Source organism: Monodon monoceros, unplaced genomic scaffold, assembly GCF_005190385.1.
Source record: "Monodon monoceros isolate NGI ecotype Baffin Bay Population unplaced genomic scaffold, NGI_Narwhal_1 Super_Scaffold_5, whole genome shotgun sequence".
Classification (NCBI taxonomy): domain Eukaryota; kingdom Metazoa; phylum Chordata; class Mammalia; order Artiodactyla; family Monodontidae; genus Monodon; species Monodon monoceros.
Genome location: NW_021703782.1, coordinates 38,683,828 through 38,698,152, shown reverse-complemented (window position 1 = coordinate 38,698,152; position 14,325 = coordinate 38,683,828). Strand labels below are relative to the sequence as shown.

General features: G+C 45.4%; 1 protein-coding gene across 2 annotated transcripts in view; it reads right to left on the bottom strand.

Annotated features, from left to right (window-relative positions):
• MOB3B (MOB kinase activator 3B) overlaps window positions 1–14,325 on the bottom strand; it is a 236,388-nt gene that overhangs the window by 84,377 nt on the left and 137,686 nt on the right. The gene's annotated exons all lie outside the window — the stretch shown is intronic.

The following is a 14,325-nucleotide window of genomic DNA, read 5'->3' as shown; positions in this document are numbered from 1 at the left end:
TATGTTCTATTTCCTCCCTCAGGGTCATCTCAGTCTTAGGAGAGTCAAGGGCAAAAAAAGGAGATGTGATGTCTATACTCCTAGTGCTGAACTCACAGGGGACTTTCCAGGTTACATGCCCTATTAAACTAACCCTCTCATTAAAGTTGACTCTGGGCAAAACTTTGGGAGGAACAGAGGAGGTCTTCTTACTGCCAAGCTCCTCTCCCCGCAGCATGGCTAATTACCCTTGTTCTTGCTTCCAGCCTAAGGTCCTTAAGCTATTCTTGCTTTTTTTTTTTTTTTTTGCGGTACGCGGGCCTCTCACTGTTGTGGCCTCTCCCGTTGCGGAGCACAGGCTCCGGACGCGCAGGCTCAGCAGCCATGGCTCACGGGCCCAGCCGCTCCGAGGCATGTGGGATCCTCCCGGACCGGGGCATGAACCCGTGTCCCCTGCATCGGCAGGCGGACTCTCAACCACTGCGCCACCAGGGAAGCCCCTATTCTTGCTTTTTAATGATCCTCTCTCTCAAAGTTCCTAGCGCTTTGTGAGAAAGGTTAAAACTCACTGGAAAGAGTTGCAACAGCTTGAATGGAGTCAACCCGTCAGAGATGTCTGGGACTTTCCCCTCTGCCTAAGGAAGCTCAATTTATCCTGGGGCTGGGAAGAGGCAGAGCCAAGGTCACCTTTTTAGACCCAGAAATCACCTGGGAAACCAAGTCACAACCTCTCACCAGGCTCCTGCTCAATCGGGGTGACCTTTGGAGAGGCTCCTCAGCTGACATCCACGAGGTGTGGCTGAGATCAGTGTGTCTCAAACGCTTCACTGCAGGCGCTGAGGTGCTGCCGAGCTAGCGGAAGGAATAAGGGATCTCTTCTCCCACCTATCCATCCATGTCGATGTTCAAGTTCTATGTAGGATTTCACTTGACAAAATTGGGTGACTTTTAAGGTCCCTTCCAGACCTAACATTCTATCATTCTGAGACTCTATTTCCCACTGAAATAGACAGCTGTCTCCCCAGCCCGTGCTGATCTGAGGACTGCTAAAGGGTGGACACCTCTTCCCTGGAGTCCTGGGGGTATAAGTCTGTCCCTGCCAAGTGACTAGGAAGATGCCTCATTTTCTGTACATCCTGGCATCATACGGGACCCTCGAAGTCCCTGGAATTCTGCCAAGTGCCTATGAAAACCAAGCCAGATGCAGACAGCTGGGGTCTGGGTGGAACAGCCACTTGAAGCAGCATACCCCAGGCCGGGCCCCTCAGGGCACTGGCTGATTTGTGATGGAATTAAAGACGTTTTCCGAAATTTCAGCTATGGCCCCAGAATGTTCCAAGCCCATGAGAAGTTCATGTGAAATTGGTGAGGGTTGGGCATAACCTGTTAAGAGTGGATGTTCTCTAGTCTGAAGCCTTGGAGTCAGAAAGCTCTGAGTTCATAATTCTGATGCCCCTCATTCCAGCTCTGTGGCCTTGAGCACACGATTTCATCTTTCTGAACCTCAGCTTTTTCATAGGTCAAATGGACAATGAGACAGTTTGGCACAGTGTCTGGCACTGTAAATGTTCTTACCAGGTCAATGCCTGGGCTGCCTTAAAATGTGATGAATAATAAAATAAGCCAAAAAATTAAGGGGCTCAAAGTTACCCAGCTGTGTGGATGGATACCCATTGCTTAAGGTATCAGATCAATTCTCTTTCTACGTGGGCTTCTCTGCCTAAAGTCCCAGGCTCCCCATAACACATGGCACAGATTCAAATGTTTCTAGCTATTCCCAGGGGCCTGATTCACTCTTTGCACCCAGAAACTGGAAAGCGTGTGTATTGTTCAGAAGATCAAGGCTAACCGTCCCCCAAGTCCCCCACCCTCACTCCTGTGGCTTAGGGCGAGACAACCGCCTAATAAATCAAGGCCCATTATGAGTTCCTTCAAGCTGATTCACGCACATAGCTCCTTGGCTCTTACCTGGGCAGAGAAAAGACAAGACCGAGAATTCCCTGGACCTTGCCCTCCCAGGACGTGATAAAAACCTGACACGTGAGAACTTGCAGTGATCTGTGGTTCTCCAGTGTGCCATGAGAGATGAAGGGACCACTTATAATGTTACTCACTACAGAGCAGAACTGGCAGAAAGAAGGGTGCTTCCCGCAGTTCCCCAGGGATGTGACATGACCAGTGACCCTATCTCCCCCCAATCCTATTCAAAGCCCCCAAACAATATCATAGACTTCTAGGGCTTGGTGCCGTGTGGTCTTTATGCATTAAACATACAATTAAACGAGTAAAACTTTATTAAGGAAGGTGCTGGGGGAGGGGAGAATACATTGATGAATAAGACAATAAGAGAACAGTGGAGCAGGTGGAACAGATGTGGAGGGAGAAGAAAACGTCCATCAATTTCACCTACCATGCGCCAGGAACCATTCAGGTCCTTTACAGCAGCGATCCTCAACCTTTTTGGCACCAGGGACCGGTTTCGTGGAAGACAATTTTTCCACGGAAGGGGGGTGGGTGGGCGAGGGGAGGGTTGGTTTCGGGAAGATTCATGGGCATCACATTTATGGTGCACTTTATGTCTATTATTATTACATTGTAATATATAATAAAATAATTATACAACTCGTAATGCAGAATCAGTGGGAGCCCTGAGCTTGTTTTCACTTGCCACTCACTGATAGGGTTGTGATATGAGTCTGCAAGCAATTGATTTATTATGGTCTCTGTGCAGTCAAACCTCTCTGCTGATGATAATCTGTATTTGCAGCCGCTCCCCAGCGCTAGCATCACCCCTCAGCTCCACCTCAGATCATCAGGCATTAGATTCTCATAAGGAGCGCGCAACCTAGATCACTCGCATGCACGGTACACAGTAGGGTTCGAGCTCCTACGAGAATGTAATGCCGCCGCTGATCTGACAGGAGGCGGAGCTCAGGCGGTAATGCAAGTGATGGAGAGCAGCTGTAAACACAGATGAAGCTTTGCTTGCCGGGCTCGTTCACCTCCTGCTGTGTGGCCCAGTTCCTAACAGGCCACAGACAGCTACCTGTCCGTGGCCTGGGGGTTGGGGACCCCTGCTTTACAGGAAAGGCGGGAAGGTGAAGCAGTAAGAGTGTGGATCTGGGACCCAGCCTGCGCACATTCACATCCCAGCACATGGTCACTTGGACGAGTTGTGACCTCTTGGTGCTTCGGAGGTAATAAAAGAACCTCTCCCACAGGACTTCATGAGGATGAAACAAATTCATATATGCTGGTGCTCTCACTACAGAGCCTGGTGGGTAAGCTTTCTTGTTTCATCTCTCCATCTCATTTTGATCTTCATGAGGCAGGCGGGGTCCAAATTTTACAGTTGGAGAAACTGGAACACAAATAATGTATCTAGGATCACGGGGCAGTAAGTGGAGGTTTGAGAATTCAAACTCGGGCTCCAATGATTCCAAGTCCCTTAGACAAACAACAGTGATTGATGAGGGTTTTGTGACAGAAGTGAGACAGCCTGTCAAAGGCGTGGACACAATGGGCCGTGGAGGCTCCAGAGTCAAGTCCAGAAAGGCAAGCAGGTCATTTATATGTGGGTGTGGGTGTAGAAGGACACCTAACCGTGGAAGCAGATTATTTTCCTTTTTAATCAGGACAGAGCACCTCTGTAAAGCTAGTAAGCTGGTACCTTTAAAGAGTATCTGGGAAATAGGTACCTATGTACCTCTCTTGCTCAGGTGCTGGCAGACTACATTCTTGATTTGTTATTCGGTTGGCCGAAAAGTTCGTTCAGGTTTTTCCATAATGGAACTTTTCGGCCAACCCAATATTTATACTGTACTCTACCCAAAACATAGTGGGCATCTAGTAAATGGTTATGATTACCCATATTTGTTACCTTATGCTGGCCTGAGCTTAAATTTACATGTACTGCCCAGCATTCCTTAAAGTTTGTCCTCATGTGGTTAGATGCTCCTTAAAACAATAATGTAAAGCAGGGGTCCCCAACCCCCGGGCCGAGGACCGGTACCTATGTACGGACTGTTAGGACCCAGGCCACACAGCAGGAGGTGAGTGGCAGGCGAGCGAGCAAAGCTTCATCTGTATTTACAGCCGCTCCCCATTGCTGCCCATCACATTACTGCGTGAACCATTCCCCCCACCGTCACCCCTGCCGCTCCATGGAAAAATTGCCTTCCAAGAAAGCGGTCCCTGGTGCCAAAAATGTTGGGGACCGCTGATTTAAAGGACACCAAAGTTAAAGGAAATGCTGTGTATTCTATCCCTTTCCAGGAAAATTTCCAGTGTACATAAGCACCATAAAGGCTCTGAGAAATTCAACACTAAAGAAACCTGCTCTTTTAAATGCAGGGTTTCCTAAACCTACTTGGCCACAGAACCCTTTCCTAGAAAATAGAAGCTTTGGGGAATACCGAAATTGCTCAACTGAATTTTGACTTCCCTGCAAGCAGGGGATAATTATTCCCACTTTCCAGGTAAGAAAACAGAAACTCATCCAGTGGCTGGCAGAGCCACTGACACAAGCCCAAGTCTTTGCCTCTAAAATAAGAACACTCACATTTCCAAAACACCACACTGGAAAAGTCACCATCCCAGACATCATGTCTTTTGCTTTTCATTTTTTAAGTCTATAGGTAAAACTTAATGCTAGAAATAAGTGACTTGGCCAAAACCACAGAGCTGGTTAGGAGTGGAAAACGGACTACGCCTACGTTTGCTAACTTCTTAAAAATCTATAAACATAGAAACAAGCTACCATCAGTTGCCATGAATGGTTTGAGTGCACCCCTGCCTGAGCTAAGACATGGACCAGCAGCTGACATGCTGGCATTCAGGGTTAGTTCCAGGAATGGAACTGGGAGATCCTGTCCTTTCAGAGTTCAACAGCACAGATGATATCAGTCCATTCTTCTTGGCAATCAGCTGCTCACACTGGACCGACGAAAAATAATCTGGCCATTGGGTAATAAAATCATCCTCATTAAAACGATCGTTCTGCCTTCTTCCATAGGAAAAAACAGTGGAAGCCAACGTGCTTTAGCACTGGAACTCACCCACAGCAACGCTCTCTCCATCAACACTTCCCTCCAGCATTTCCCTGGCACAGCTGAGCATGGGACAGAAGCCTCCCCCAGGCCTGCCAAGTTCCTCCTAGCAGAGCCCCCCCCAGAGTTCTGCCCAGAAGTAGCATCTGAAACAGAGGTGAGTCCTTTCGGCCACACTGCACAGCCTGTGCCCGGGAAGGGGAGTTTTGGTGAAGGAGGGAAGCTGACCCTAGTCCTCAGCTAGCAGCCCCCAGCCTCCAGCCCCTCTGCCAGATGATGTGTCACAAGATACGAAGGTTGATCAGGCAGCCCCTGTCAAGAACAAGCGGGATGAGCATCTGTGGACCGCTAAGGGATGGAGACAGGCATCTTGCCCTAGAAATCAGCATCAAGCCAAGACCGTTTAATTTCTGCTGCACAGACCTGCCACAGGGCAGGAAGCAGGACGTGAAGGGGAGGAGAAGGGAGAAAAGGGAGAGTCTGTAGAATATGTTTCCCTGAAGGTGTTTTCTAGCTGAGTTTCCTCCATGGGGTTTACCACACTCCTCTGAATTCTTACGTTCACATTACATTTTTTACTTTTTAAAAAAAATTTTTTCGCTGTGACACTTGGCACGTGGGATCTTAGTTCCCTGACCAGGGAACGAACCCATGCCCCTGGGTTAACCACTGGACCGCCAGGGAAGTCCCTCACATAACATTTTTTTAAAGCAAAGTAGGACATACAAAAGGACAGTGATTATTTTTTTCCCAGTTCATGTTAACTCAATAAAAAATGTACTCACCACTTCCAGAGTGTCAGGCTCTGTGTTAAGGACCGTGAGACAGTGACAATAATATGAAGAAGGTAGGCCAGGACTGACATGGTTTTGAAACTGTATTCTGCAAGTGTTACAAAGGTGCCTGAGGGGCCGCAATGGGGTGTGGGGTGGTAAGATGCTGAGAAGCAGGGTCCTCTCGGGCTCACCCGCCCTCTGGCCTCATTCATCCTCTCCCCACCAAATTAGGTAGCTCTACTTTGATCTGTTCTCTATGTTTCTTTGCAGGGAGAGCTGTTGGGAGACTTCATTTTTAGAAGCCCTTGGGAATATGTGAAGGCCCTTCCTGCAGGACCAGTCTGGGACCAGACTCTTATTAAGCATGAAAAGACAGATGCCAATGTTGATTGCCCTAAGGGGTTTCTGGCAGAGGAAACATACTTATGGTTCAGGGTTTGCTGGGAGCTCGGAGCAAGCTCAAGTGCTGGCTGGCCAGGTCTGGCACGGCCTTAAGCACCTAATTGCTTCCCTAGACAGTCTGCTGTGGCAGCTGCTGGGATAAGCCCCAGGGCACCGTGAGGTTAGGGTGCTTCTGGCGTCACCCATTTGATGAAGGGTGTCTCGGGCCTAGTAAGGTTTTCAACCTTGCAAGCTCCAGACACCTAACTGCTGTACAGACAAGCGCAAGAAGTAAGTACATGGACAGTCCATCCTGCCGCTGCGTTTCCTTAGGCACGTGATGGTCATGGGCGGAAGACAGCACGTAGCAGGCGTTAGGTGCCCAGCAAAGTGTGCGAAGTTCAAGTCCTGGCCCCGCTAGGGCCTCGCTTGTGACCTGGGGCAGGTGACTTCTCTCTTTAAGCCTGTATTTTCTCAACCGTAAATCAGGGGGCAGTGATTGTTCCCATCTCATGGGATCTAGGTGTTAGATTATCCATGTAAAGTGATAACATAGTAGCTAAGTACCCGATACATCTTGGACATTTTTAGTATTATTATCATTATTATTGACACCTCTGAGAGGAACAGCTCAACAACGCCCAAGGAAATGTCCCTTCACAGCCATAGCCCATTTGATGGACAGGATCTGCAGGCAAGGCTTGTCAAAATGAAAATGAAAGCAGATTGAAGCAACTGCTGTGTTGATGGCTATTCTCTGTCTTCTCAAGAACAGCATGAAGATTTTTTTTTTTTTCTGATCATAAGATGCATAAATGCAAGAAACTTCACTCCTTAGAGAAATTCACCAGATGGAAGTTCTTTCCCAAGGAATTTCAGAATCTATCAATGTAGCACAAACGGGGTCAGGTGTTAACCCTGTATCAACTGTCATCACAAACTGTCATCACATTCTTGATGGCCCCGAAGGCCCAGTCAGCCCGAGTTTCACTGATGTTTTATTAGCTACAGGAATTGCATTTCAGAACATGTTTTGAAGGGAAATGTCATGAGCTTATCTTTCCAGGGACCAAGGCAGCAGTGAAAGAATCAGCTCATGACTCGTGTTACATCCTTCATCTAAGTGCATTTCCCTCTGCTATTGACGTGCTCCTGGAGGAGTTTTGGGAAAGAGTGTGAGCATTCATCCCTACTACATCATGAAAACTCAGCACACCTGTAATTTCACAGCTGCCTGCAGGTGCTACAGTGACGGAAATGTTTGTGTTGGCCTCTCCACGCAGTTTGGAAATAGCAGCAAAAAGTGGAGGAGTTACTTCTGGGTACCAAAAATAAAGTTACAAGCCTGTGAAAATGAATCCCTGTGACTTAATGAAATCTGTGGCTTAAAAGTGTGTTTGCTAAGAAAATTGAAGTTAGATGCCTCCTTTAAACAGAACTAAAGGGGATAAATGGATGAATAAATGAATGATTGTTTACTTGCGATATTTATCATTGGTGGAAATTATAATTTCTCAAATACTTTAAACTATGGGAATTTTCTACCAAAGAGACTTTGTAAATTTAAAAGTATAATTAATAATAAATATTAAAGGTGATGCATCTTAGCAGGCAGATCATTTTACACCCACCTGACCCCGTGTTCTCTCCCATCAGATCCCCCATCCCCATTCCTTTGGAAAAACAGTCAAGTTATGAGGATGGACTTGGGTGGGGGTTAGAGTTCCTGGGTCTGAACCCAGCTGTTACTTAACTATCTGTGTGATCTTGGCTAAATCTTTACACCTCAGTTTCCTCATCTATAAAATGGGGATGATAATAATACTGCCAAAGCCACAGTGTTGCTGTGAGGATTAAGTGAGTTAATATTTTTAAAATATATAGATCTGTGTGTATGGCACATTTCTATATATAAGTTAGCTGCTATTACCATTATATTTATCATTATCATAATTTCCATCAGATTCTCCCATCCTGCCTCCTACAGGCTGCCCTAAAGTTCCCTACGTCAGCAACATTTACAGGAACATTTTCAGGCCAGAGGTGTCCTCTCCAGAAGATCATTACAGCAGCTCCTTAACCAATGACCTGTATTAACATTTCAGATTGATTGAAAGTCACCTGGAAAGACAGGGAGTTCTGGGAGGCTGGGATAGAAAAAGTCCTATTCAATTAGGAATACAGTTTGTCCTGTGGCAAGAGGAACCACAAAGTGGTTAATATGTTGAAGGAGGGTCTTCTTAGGGGAGTGCTTCTCAACTGGGGATGATTTTACACCCCGGGGGACATCTGGCAATGTCTGGAGGTATTTTTGGTTGTCACCATTGGGAGGCCAGAGATGCTGTCTAACTCTCTACAGTGCTCAGGACAGCCCCGTAGCCCCAGCAAAAAGTTATCCGACCTGAATGTCAATAGTGCCAAAGTTAAGAAACCCTAAACTTTGGTAGATCTTGGATCGAAAAGCACCTTGGCCGCCCAGAAGCTTCCATTTTGGTAGGATATACTGTTAACCTCCAGCTACCCAAGAGGTAGTCTAGTTTCCAAAGGCACCTGACCTACTTTAAAATGGTTTACAGGGGATGCTGCTCCTATAGTGCAGGAGTAATTTATTACCAAGCACTCCGGGTTCCCGGAGAGAGAAGACTGAGGAGTGGGCTGCGTTCCCGAGCACCCAGAGAGTTTTCATTTCAGCACTGACCAGGAGGCTGTGGCCTTCAGTCATTTTAGTTCAAGCACTGAAGCGTCTGCATGTAGTAAGTCCTGAGCCTTCAGAGATGGTTCTTCTTCAAATTTAACATGTCTAAAGCATATCCAATTAATTCCTTTTCTCTCCCTCCCAAACATGCTCCTGCCCCAGTCCTCCCCATTTTTGTAAATGCCTTGGCCACCTTCCCTGCCTCTCAAAAGAGAAACTCCAACAACATCCTTCACTTCTCTTTCCCTTGCCCATCCATGCAATCTTCAGGCAGATCCCACTGCTGCCACCTCGATACAGACCTTGAACACTTCCTCGCCTCTTGACTGCCACTGCCCTTGCCTGACCCCTGTGAATAACTCCCTACATGGCCTCCCCATTTTCATCCTTGACAATTCCTAATTAATCCTCCATACAATGGCCTGAGTAATCACTTAAAAAATAATAATTAAGGGCTATGACTCTTGACATCCTTTGATAGCTTACCACTAATGCTTCAAATAAAATTCAAACCCCTGACCATGGCCTGCAAAAGCCTTATAGGAGGGGTTCTCAAAGAGTGGTCCCCAGACCAGCAGCATCGGCACCTGGAACTTGTTTGGAAATGCACATTCTCAGGTGCCACCCCAGACCTACTGGATCAGAAACTCTGGGGGTGGGGCCCAGCAATCAGGGTTTTAACAAGCTCTCTGGGGGACTGGGATGCGTGCTGGAGTTTGAGAATCACTGCTCTATGTGATCCGGCTCCTGCCTACGTCTCCCACCTCATCTCGTTCACTTTCCTCCTTCCTGATTACACTCTGTCAAATGGGCATCTTGTCAATTCCTTGACTGTGCCAAGGTCTTTTCTCCTTCAGGTCCTTACATAGCCTGCTCTTGCTGCCTGGAACACATTTCCCATCCCTCTTTTCATATCTTCTACTCAGGTACTTCCTCTGACCGCTCTTTCTAATGCAGATTTCTGTTTCCACCTTTAATTCTCTGTGGCTCAGATCTAATGGTTTTCTTCCCAGTACTCCCTATCACTAGTTGTTTCCTATTTTTATTTTCTGGTTTACTTGTTTTTGTTTTTTGGTTGTTTTTTGTTTTTGGCTGCACCCCACGGCCTGTGGGATCTAAGTTCCCCAACCAGGGATCGAACCTGTGTCCCCTGCAGTGGAAGTGTGGAGTCCTAAGCACTGGACTGCTGGGGAAGTGCCCTGGTTTACTTGTTTTTATTTGGCTCCTCCACTAGTTGTAACCTCCACAAGGACAGGGCATGTCTGTTTTGTTTGTTAATGTATACACAGTGGATACTATAGTGCTTGGTACATAGTAGATGATCGATACGTTAGAGGCTTGAATTCACGCATTACCACCCTTAAGGTCTTTCCAGCAGAGTACAGGAAAAGAAAATATGTGGCATCTGTCCTCACTCCACCATCTGAATGAGGCAGACGTGGCTATTTGGTCTCCAGAGTTTTTCCCTCTTACACCTGGATATGGCCTCAGAATTTTTTATGATACCTTACTCTAAGCATCCACTAAGAAAAAAAAAAAAATCAAAGTTGTTACTTTCAATAGAAGTGGAAGAGACAAGTATATCAAATCTCTAAACAATATTTCAAATAATTTAATTACTAGTATTATTTATGTACCAGACACTGCACTAACATTTCACAAGCACTATCTCACATGAACACTATATAGAATAATTATTATTCCCACTTACAGATGAGAAAACTGAGTTGTAAGATAATGTCATGTGCCCAAGTTCCCACAGTAAGTGGTAAAGAGAGGCTTTAAACACAGGACGGTCTGATTGTGACACCTGAACTCATTGCTGAATCCTTTCCCTACAGTGAGCATAATAGATGGTACAGGGCATGATATACCATACAGGACTGAGGGCAAGCACTACAGCCAGGTTAAAGTAAAGGTGTCAAAGGGAGTCCAGGGGGACTTCTGAGGCATGAGTGAGTCAAAGGTGTGGAAAACAAAGAAGCAGGGAAGCAAAGACTCACCCTGTACTCACTTACTCCTTTCCTAGAAGAAGTCTGAGCTGGGAAGAGAAGGGCTCCTGTGAAATGTGCTCAGATCACAGGAAGACGTTCGGCTGAGCATGTTCTATTCAGAGCTGCTGCTGCTATCCTCTCTCATCTCGGCCAATTCTTCAACAATAATCTGTTTTGACTATTGACAGGATACGTGCTCTCTGGAAAGTTTATTTGTACACATGCATACTGGAGTGCGGTGGGCAGTGCTTATAAATTCTCCTGGGGAAGGAGGCAGGGCTTTTTTAACTACACTCGAGCCCCAGCTAGTCTGATTCATCTCTTCTGGGTCAGTAATCCCTTCATGTAATGAGCTAGGTTACTGTTTAGAAGTCTGAGTTCATATGAAAAATGGGGTGGCAAGAAAATGTTTGGAAACCATAAATTATTAAAGTATTTTGAGAAAAGTAAGTTTATACTAAATATCCTCTCTGATGGGCCCAGGATTCAGCTTGGACGTATCATATGTTTAGTTAAGCATAAAAGTGATTTCAAATTTAGGAAATGAGTCTTTTTTTTTAAGATTAATTTTACTTAAATTGATTTTGGAAGGAAGTGCTTGAAGCAAATCAGATGGTCCTTTTCCAACACTGTAATCAGAAATGGATGTAGAAATCTCATATAATTCACAAGATTGAGCTTGACAGGAGGCCATGTCTCTATGGAAAGAACAAAGAATTCTCAGCGCAGAGAAGAGACAATTTCATATGATCCAGTGCCTTTATATGAGAGTTCCTGAAAGTATTATTCCCAGATGAGTAGAATCAGCGTCCCCTCAAAGGCTGCTAAAAACTCAAATTTGGGTCCTATCCAGCACTACTGAGTCCATCTTTCGGGGCAGGGCTCTGGAATCTGCAATTTTAATGTTTCCCAAAGAATTCTTAATAGAAACCATTTCTGGTGGAATCTGAACAAAGAAACAGGAAATATTCCTTTATCATATCTGGGAGCACGTCATGGGAGCATCATTACAGCCTGATGAGAAATAAAGACCATAATCACATACGGCCTAATGGCCCATAGCCTATGAGAAGTATAACAGGGTGCAAACAGGGGCATTTAAAATATTTGCACGTTTTACTTTAAGGGAAGCAAAACCGTGTAGCTAAACTTCTAGGTGTCAAAATCCAGCAAAATTGTAAAAACGGGGCAAGGGGAAATCAACATAAATTGTCTCCTTTATTTTGTCAACAAGAGCAATTTGAAAAGCCCCACCAACTCTATAATTTCATAAAAGAAAAGGCATTTTTAACACCAAAAAGAAATAAGCAGGAAAGACGTAATCTCAGAATAAAGGGCAGTCCTTTACCTAGAATAAATTTAGGAGTAAGTATGAGGCATTTGATACGATGTCCTTATTTTCTTCATTCTCATTTTGTCACAGAGAACACTGACTCTGGCACTGACATTTGGGAAGCTCTCAGGTAGTGGAGAGACCAGGGTTTCATAAAGACAAATACCAGTGCTAAGCTCTGCCCCTTGCTAACTGTGTGATTTGGGCATCACGTGCATGACCAATTTGTCTTTTGTCTTTGTTTGTTCATCTATAAAACAAGGATGGACATCATTGTGACCACTGCTGACCTAACATGGATTAATCCGCTGCCACATGGAAAGGATGGAAGGGACTCAAAGCTGCCCTCCTTCCTTGGATTTCTCTTCCTATGGCTTTGCAATCTACCAAGAAGCTTGTTGGATGTGAGATAAAAAGACTTGAGATAAAGACTTGCTTGAGATAAAAAGGAGGAAAAAGGGCTGCTTCATTAATTGTTCCCAGCTTTTATGTCCCTTTTTTCTTTTTTAGCTTCTCTTGCTTTCGATTATGATGGAATTTCTCATTAGACAGATGCTTTGTTACTTGACTGTTACCAACAATCTGAAACTGCGGTTCTCTGCTTGGTTTGTCACAAAATGCAAGGGGTGCAAGTAAATCCCTGCCAAACAGCTTTGAAGTGTCTTTTTCCTTTTTTTTTTTTGTTATGCCTATTTATGAGTAAATTATTTCTCCAAAGCAAATACAGTCTATGTGTCTATCTGTAAAGTGTGCAGAGGTGTGTGTATGTGTCTGAGAGACAGCGAGAGCGAGAGCAAGAGCGAGAGCGAGGGAGAGAGAGAGAGAGAGAGAGAAGTGGAGGGTGAGAAGGAGGGCTGATGTGCTGCATGACTCCAGGACCCCAGTCACACTGTATCCTATATGAATGATGTCCCATTGTCAATCATGTCCCAAGAGGTTGTACAAAATGATGGACCCAGGCAGGGGGACACAAACAGATAAATATTATTCCACCAACAGCTCAAACACAGCCCTCCAAAGAATTTAGTAAAAAAGTTTCATAGCTAACACTTTTTGAGTGCTTTCGTACCAAGCACTGTGCTAAACACTTGACCTGCACTATCACATTTTATCCCTCATGATAACCCTATGATTATGATCCCCACTTTCTCTGTGAGGAGACCAAGTCTTAAGTGGTCTCCTGCCTACGATCACCCAGTTAGCTGGTCAATGGCAGAGGAAGAAATGGAGTCCATGTCTGGAAATCCAGAGCTTAAACTCCATACCAGTTTGCTAAACCACCCCTCCAAGCAGCAGAAAACAGAGAACGGAGATCTTGTTTAAAACTTGTAAATCTGAAAGGAGGGTTGTTTCCTCTTCTTTACTTCCTGTTAAAAAGCAGTTGGCCAGGGCTTCCCTGGTGGCGCAGTGGTTAAGAATCCACCTGCCGATGCAGGGGACACGGGTTCGAGCCCTGGGCCGGAAAGATCCCACATGCCGTGGAGCAACTAAGCCCGTGCGCCACAACTACTGAGCCTTCGCTCTAGAGCCCACGAGCCACAACTACTGAGCCCACATGCCACAACTAATGAAGCCCATGTGCCTAGAGCCCGTGCTCCACAGCAAGAGAAGCCCGCACACCACAATGAAGAGTAGCCCCTGCTCGCCGCATCTAGAGAAAGCCCGTGCACAGCAACAAAGACCCAACGTAGCCAAAAATAAATAAATAAATAAGTAAGTAAGTAAATAAAAAGCAGTTGGTCAGCTTTGGCTTATGGTTTACCTCCATGAACACAGAAAACAAAAGCTTTTTGGTTTTTTTTTTTTAGGTAATTAGTGAGCATTTAACACATGTCAGCTATAATTATAGCAGAGTGTACCAATTTATATTTCCCACAACAGTGCACCCATTTTTCTGTGCTCTTGTCTACGTCTGGTATTATCACTCTAACAAAAGCTTTTTGGAATAGCTCGTTCCTCAATCCCCAGAGCAATGATGTCTCTGTTTTCCGTGCAGGGGCCTTTCGTACTTGAGGCTCTCTCAGAATAAGTTAGTCATTGTATTTCCTAAAGGGATGACCTCTCTTTCTTCAAGAAGTAATCACTCCTGCCCTGCTGAACTGGACAGAGGGCAGTAGCC